Source organism: Solanum tuberosum, unplaced genomic scaffold (assembly GCF_000226075.1).
Source record: "Solanum tuberosum cultivar DM 1-3 516 R44 unplaced genomic scaffold, SolTub_3.0 scf00015, whole genome shotgun sequence".
Classification (NCBI taxonomy): Eukaryota; Viridiplantae; Streptophyta; class Magnoliopsida; order Solanales; family Solanaceae; genus Solanum; species Solanum tuberosum.
This window is the reverse complement of record NW_006238941.1, coordinates 1,349,198-1,356,843: the sequence shown is the minus strand read 5'-3', so window position 1 is coordinate 1,356,843 and position 7,646 is coordinate 1,349,198. Positions and strand designations below refer to the sequence as shown.

General features: G+C 33.4%; 1 long non-coding RNA gene across 1 annotated transcript; it reads right to left on the bottom strand.

The window, feature by feature from the left end:
• Positions 1 to 5,153: 5,153 nt before the first annotated feature.
• On the bottom strand, positions 5,154 to 6,538 carry LOC102590932 (uncharacterized). The gene is made up of 3 exons (XR_366714.1): positions 6,451 to 6,538; positions 5,530 to 6,364; positions 5,154 to 5,201 (listed from the first exon to the last, which is right to left on the bottom strand). It is a non-coding gene; the product is annotated as an uncharacterized lncRNA (long non-coding RNA).
• Positions 6,539 to 7,646: the final 1,108 nt, after the last annotated feature.

Sequence of the window (7,646 nt, the reverse complement as noted above, 5' to 3'; positions counted from 1 at the left end):
TCATAGTCTATTGCCTTTCATACTCTGACGATCCATTGCCTTGGGGGCGCTGCATTCATGCATGCAGGTCCTGACAGACGACTGAGTAGACCTCCTTAGCAGCAAGATTGACTTTTATCCGGTAGGCTGGGGCCCTATCCCGCTAATCTTTACTACTCTTAGAGGCTTGCAGACTAGTGTGTGGGCGTATAGCTACGTTATGGCCATATTGGCCTATGTGGTTGGTTTGCTGAAGCTTGTGAGCTGTTTGAGGTATTGTATTGATATATACCTGCTTTTAGTTTTGGTATAGATATCATGGTGGTCGTCTACCAACTTTCTCATACTCTATCGACATGAGCATAGCCTCATGTCTCACCAATATATAGAATTGTGCCTCATATTCTGTAACTGACACTGATCCCTAAGTAATGTTTGTGAACTCATCCTACAAGCGCTCCCTCAGGCTACAAGGTACATACTTCTCCATGAAAGCCTTGGAGAACTAAGTCCAAGTCATCAAAGGTGACCGGACTAGTCTCTACTCTAAAAGAAATCTCCACCACTGCTTCACTGGACCCTCAAGCTGGTAAGCAGTGTAATCAACCCCGTGAGACTCCACTAACCCGAGGTTGTGCAACCTCTCCTGGAAATTGACTAGAAACTCGTGGGCATCCTCACCTATAGCACTAGTGAACCTTGGAGGACCCAATCTAATAAAGTGCCCCAACATCTTCTATTCCTTAAAATTCATAGTTGTCCGATGAGTCATAAGTGGAGCAAAGGTTAGAACCTGCTGAAACATTGTACGAGGAGCTCCAATAACATGAAGCGTCTTTAGGGCCTGAACACCCTATGCCCCTGCCTGGGCTGAAGTCTAAGCCTTATCTCTAATATGGGGTCTAGCTAAAGTGGTAGGCATAGTACCTTCTTGAGACCTTGCCCTCTATGAAGCTGAGGATCCTAACCAAAGTATCCTGAAGCACTAGCATGACATAGAATATTAGTGGAGGATGGGTTGGCCCCACACTATCCGCTTGACACTGAACATGAACAACCTTTATCTCGGGCTCTGGTGTTGATGCCCGTGCTCTCCCTCGACCTCTGGTTGAACCTCAATCTCTACCCTAATTGAGGATCCATCTAGAGGCCCAGAAGGATATCACCCACCCATATCGACCTTTTCCTAACCATCTGACACTACAACAAATGTGATATATAGCTACAAAATTTGTAGCTACGACGTGCAATTTGTCACTAATTCTTCACTTTTAGTGACAAAAATTAAATTTTGTGGTTAAATACATGAGGCTTATATTATTAGTGACGAAACACAAAAAATCGTCGCAAAGTTTTGTCCAATTGAGTTTCCCACCAAAAAGTAAATTGGCTCCATTTGTTGAGTAATATTAGCCACGGATTTGAAGTCACCGGTGACACATTATTTTGTCATTAATGATATTCTCAATTAGTGACAAATCATTTTTGTCCCTAATTTAGGGAAATTTTGAATACGAAAATTTTTTGTCACAAAAAAATATATTGACACATCAGTGACAAACCATTTTTGTCCTAAAATTAGTAAATTTTGTATACAAAAAATTTTTGTCGCAAAAAAATACATTGATATATTAGTGACAAATCATTTTTTGTCCTAAAACTAGATAAATTTTGGATACAAAATTTTTTCGTCACGAAAATATATATTGATTCATTAGTGACAAATCATTTTTGTCCTAAAATTAGTTAGATTTTAGATATGAAAAACTTTTTCAGAAAAGTATATTGACAATAGGTGATGAACTAGAATTTGTAGTTAATCATAGTAAACTTTAGCCACAAAATTTTATATTCAATTGTGACCGTAATTTTTGTCACTAATAGTTCAAACAATTAGTGACAATTGTATTATTGTGTTTATTTAACCTTCAATTTACTACAAAAAAAAATTTGTCACAAAAAAATATATGTTCAAATGGCTACAACCTAAGTGGAATAGTGCAATTATGGACTATGAAAAAGGATTCACAGTTATAAATTATAACATCATTAATTTTAAACAACCTTTTAACCAACACAAAAATATTTTAGAGAAAGATTATATACTAAGCACCACACAAGCATAATATTTTTTCTAAAATACTAGACCATATTGCAGTGCAACAAGCGATATAGACTATATCTCATAACAAAATAAATCAAATGTTAAAACACCATTAAGATAATATGAATTTTAAGAAAATACAAATAAATCTTTCAAAACTATCAAGTGTCTCAACAAGTTTTCAAATATTTTGTCATTTACACGTCCAGCAAAAGGACTCAATGAAAAGGTGTATATCAAGATCCGTTGGAACAATTGCAGCTAATAAAAGTCATATGCATATTTTTAAGTTGTATTACAATAAAATAAAAACGAAAAACCATTAATTTTTATAATGCACTAAAAAGGTCAGTGAATAGTAATACCCACAACTTATTGTTACGATAGTTTGTAGAACTTCCACAATAAGTATAGCCACAATCAATTTGTGCCATTTAGCAACTATTATATTTAACATATATACGTCATAAAAAAATAAAAAATACCTATTAACAATAAAATTTCTCCATATTTTAACAAGTGTATCATCCCAAAGCATTATCTTTAGTCTTACAAACTAAATTCAAACACAATATTCACTCCAACCATTCTAATATTTATTAAACCGCACAATCACATTGTCATAATATCTAATTCAATTATAAAATATTTTAATGATTTCCTTAAGTAACGCACAAATGATCTTCTTGTGTCCATGGATGATATGCATTCATTAGTTGCATCACTTGTGTTACAATTCAATTTAGGATCATGACCGATGTTAAATAGTGGGATGCTAAAGGCAAGCCTTAATGAAAATTTACATAAAATTGGACAAAGTTTCCCCTGTTTTTGTGCCTATAGAAAAAAAAAATTCCTGTCTCAAAAATCAATAACATATCTAACCAATATCGCTAAAAAAGCCATAACATGCATCAACAATATAATAATACTAAATCCATCTCCAAATACAAAAATAAGTCTAATACTATATATTTCAAGTTTCCAATAATGAAAAATTACGCATGACACTAGTGAAATGATTAACAAAGCGACTCTAAGAGTTCAAAAGAAAAGGGCGGTAGTAAATAAATAACTTCTTGTCCACACAAAGAAATCCCCGTGAACTATAGATTTGTCAACTCGTACACTATAGCTAAAGTCTTGTTGACGTCACCAGTGATCTGTGTAACAAAAAAAAGTGGAGAGCAAATCACTAGCTCAATGAGTAATAACATTTAACTACAACATTTCTAATAAACAAAGTAAAAACATGTTAATATGATAATTAGAAGATGTCATGAAATAAATGCCCTTTTTATAAATGATAACACTAATCAGTAATAAACATTTTCATATCACTGTGGACTCCTTCATAAGGGAGTCAAATATACTTGTAGGTCCCCTAGTCAAGGAAAAATATTAACAGTATGTTTTTTCCACCTTCCCACTTACAAGGATTGTAACAGTAATCATTATTACAAGGTATTCGATTTAACTAACCAGTAGTTAGCTACAAGAACCTTCAAATTCTAGTCTCATTTATATTTTTTGTAAACAATAAATATGAGTATCAAATCATTATCAAAATAGTATATGATATTTAAGTTTTTATCAAATCATGAAATTTCATTTTGTTAATGATAAACATATCTTAAGTAACAGTAAAATAAGTTTAGTAATGGTAGAAAATTTAAAACAATGGTAAAAACATATCTTATTACAATAAAACATTTCGAATAACAAGCAAACATCTCAAGTGAACGACTCGACACCATACAAAGTAATAGACTTGTCCCATATAAAAATTCAAAGCATTCAGTATTATATTTCATTTTTAAAATCATGTACCGATCATGCAGGTTATAGTAGCACAAGTTGTGATGAGATCACTACGCAGTATTTGTGTTGAAATGCCAAAATCATCACCTCAAGCAATCTAGATGACTTCCTTTAAGGATAGAAGCTACAAAGAAGGGAATGAAGCAAAATCGCAAGTAGAAGGATCAAAGGATGTGGCTCAACAGAAGATGGTTGCTACTATAAATATCTTAGAAGAGTTGGTTCCAGAGGAATTTTTCTCAATCTTCTAGGGCTTACTCACACCTTCAATTATGATGCTTGCTTACGTGTCATTCGACCACACAACAAAATGAAATTACTTGGGATTAGTCCATAGTGGCCTGGGAAGGATTATTTACTCTCAAGAAATATGGAGGGCTTAACATTAAAGGAAGTAGGAAATGGAATGAGGCATCTGCTGGAAAATTATTACGACAATTATCTGGGAAAAACACATATTATGGGTGAATGGGTGCATGAATTGTATATAAAGCGGGGGGAGCATTTGGGAACATACACCACCTCCTGATTGTAGTTGGTATTGGAGGAATCTTAATGGACTCAAGATGAAAATGCGACGTCGGTACAACTAGGAAGTTGACTCTGATCCAGTGGTAACCACTTTAAAAAAATTGTGAAGAGAATTGCTTTGTAATATTATAGCACCATTGCGGGCAAAGGATGTAGTACAATCATGGCTTGTAAAGTCTTAGTTTTCTGTAGAAATTGATGAGGAGTCTGGTAGATAGCAGTTGGTTAGGATGGTGCTATAAATTAGACTAAGCTGGTTGTGGTAGCTAGCTTGATTTGTAATTCTGTTTCGGGTGATTAATGAAAAAATTAGTTACCTAAAAAAATACATGTTGAATTGGTTATGTTAGCTTTAGTTTCTATTGTTGATTTTGCTAACCAGACAATGTTTGATAAGGATAACATTAATTCTATCTTGGGTGGTGGACATGTAGTGCTGGTAAGACTGAAAATACTATAATGCTTAAGCTCTATTTTGCTTATTTTGGTGGCCTTAAAAGCATTAAAGAGTGACTTTAGCGACATCAAGTTTTTGGATTCATCAAAAAAAGCTTACAACCACGAGGCAATGCATGTAGAAAAATGTCATGTTCATCTGTTAGAAAGCCCCAAGTTAAAATCTAAACACAGTAAAATGAATTTAAACCAGGTAATAACATTAGAATAGTTAACTAATTCACTAAATTAGAGATAAGTAGCAACAAAAAGTGAGGCAAACCTGCAATTTCATCTATTTTGTTTGCAACCAGTCCAAATATATGGACCCCTACACAGAAAGAGAACAACCTGAAGTTGTTAGAAAGGTATAAAGGAGGGCTATCTCTAAAGTAAACAAACTAATTTCGGGGAAAAATGATTTTTCTTTTGAATACATAAAAGAATAGTAGGGAATGGCAAAAAAAACATAGAAAAAGATAAAATAATGAAATTTAAGTTATTGGTAAGCTACTCGACTTTAATCGCCTATGACCTTTAAGTACGATAAATAGTTTTCAATAAAATAATTTTTTTGTAGTGATAAGGCCGTTACTTTGATAGTAGTCAAAGAAGAAATACATAATTTTGAAGGTCTATTAATAAGTAATTGGCCTTACTCTTATGAGGTTACATCACAAGCCAATGTCGTCACCATCAAATGTGCTATCAACTTCATCATTGGTACTATTATTACCTTCATTCTCCTCATGATCACTGATGTACTCTATTATAGTATCATCCTCTTGGTTACAGTCATCGTCACTGTAATCAATTTTAACCGCATGTTGTGTTTGAGCCTACAATTCAATTACATTTGCATCCAAGGTAACTGAATCAATATCATCTCTATGTAGTTGACACCGTATTTCCACCAAATCATTGACAATTGAATTATTTTCAAGTGAAATATCTTGATACACTTCATCATTTGCAATATGCAACTCATCACTTTCTGCCTCTGAATTTTCCTTCTCTGGCACATCATATAAGTGTCTATCTTGAAATTTGAGCACAATTCGCCAATTTCCCCCCAATTTTGGGTCATCTATATAGAAAACTTGTTTTTCTTGGGTAGCTAGTACAAAAGAGTCTTGTTCATACCAAAACCTTTTAACACAAATACTCGTAAAATTATTATCTTTTCGCATCCCTGTTTTCTTGCGAAGATCAAACCACTTGCATTCAAATAGGAGAATTCGATTTTCCTCAACATACTCTAACTCAAGGATGTCAACTATAATACCATAAAAGTCAATCACCATTTTCATGGTAGCCTGCAACTACTATACCACAATTTTGACTTTTACGTAATTCATCGCATCGTTGAACATGATACTTGACACCATTTACAATACAACCAGTATGTGTTCTTCCACGCACATCAGGTCCCATTGCCAAAGGGTATAATTTCTGGATAGGCATTGACTTTTCCTTATTATATAATAGCATAATCTACAATAAAAATTGTGGTCAATTAATAAAGAAATAAGTAATAATTTAAACAGAATAACATGAATATTTATCTTAAAATCACTTACTTTTCTTTTGAACCATAAAGGAAATTGTTCTCGGTGTTTATCATCGATATTCACAATAGCTTGTTTCAATAACTCTTCTCTACGCTCTCTACATGTAATAAATAAATTAATTAAAAATAATTTAAAGTATAAAAATATCAACCCAGATAAATAGAAAAAGTACTTACTGAAGAAAAGGTTCTGCTTCTTCGCAATTATTAAACACATACCATCGAGCCATATCAAAATCTTTCTTTGGTATGACATCATATATTCCATCTCTAAATGATCTAAAATTCTTTGAGAATATGTCTAGAACATGTTCATCTTTGCTGCTAGATCCATCATCATTTCGATGTTCACAATTAAATCTAGTCTCAATATCAATAAGATACATAGAACAAAATGTCAAACATTCATCAATAATATAGCCTTCTGCAATAGAACCTTCTGGACGTGCCTTGTTTCGTACGTAACGCTTAAGCTTGCACAAGAACCTCTCAATTTTGTACATCCAACGATATTGTACTGGTCCCCCATACATAGCCTCTCGGGGTAAATGCACATCCAAATGTACCATAACATCAAAAAAAGCTGGCGGAAAGATCATCTCAAGCTTACATAATATAATAATTATATCCCTTTCAAGTTGTTCTAAGTCATCTTTTCTCAATGTCTTACAACATAATCGTTGGAAGAAATGACCTAACTCAATTAATGCTAAAGAGACATCTTTATTTAGAAATCCACGAAGAGCAATAGGCAACACTCGTTGTAACAAAACATGATAGTCATGGCTTTTGAGTCTAGTTATCTTACCATCATCAACACTTACACACCCCTGAGATATTTGAAGCATAACAATCAGGAAATTTAACAAATTTTAAAAAATTTATGTAACACCCCGACTTTTCCAAAACGTCTAAATTAACTCGTACCTTTGTGGAAAGACAAAGAGGGTGAGTAATAAATAAAAAAGGATGTGGTATGTCATATTTTAAGTGTTCATAGGTTTTATCTCAAGTTTTGAAGTTAAGTAAGTGGCAAAATAAAAGTTGGCGAAAGTTATCATAAGTTCCATTTTAAAGATTTCTTTGAAATTTGGGTCAAATGTATTGGATGTTTTCTCCCAATATATAAAGAGTTAGAAGGCCTATTACCCATTAAATCGAAGGCCTACGAGTCTAGTTTGCAACGCACAAAACCCCGTATCAAAC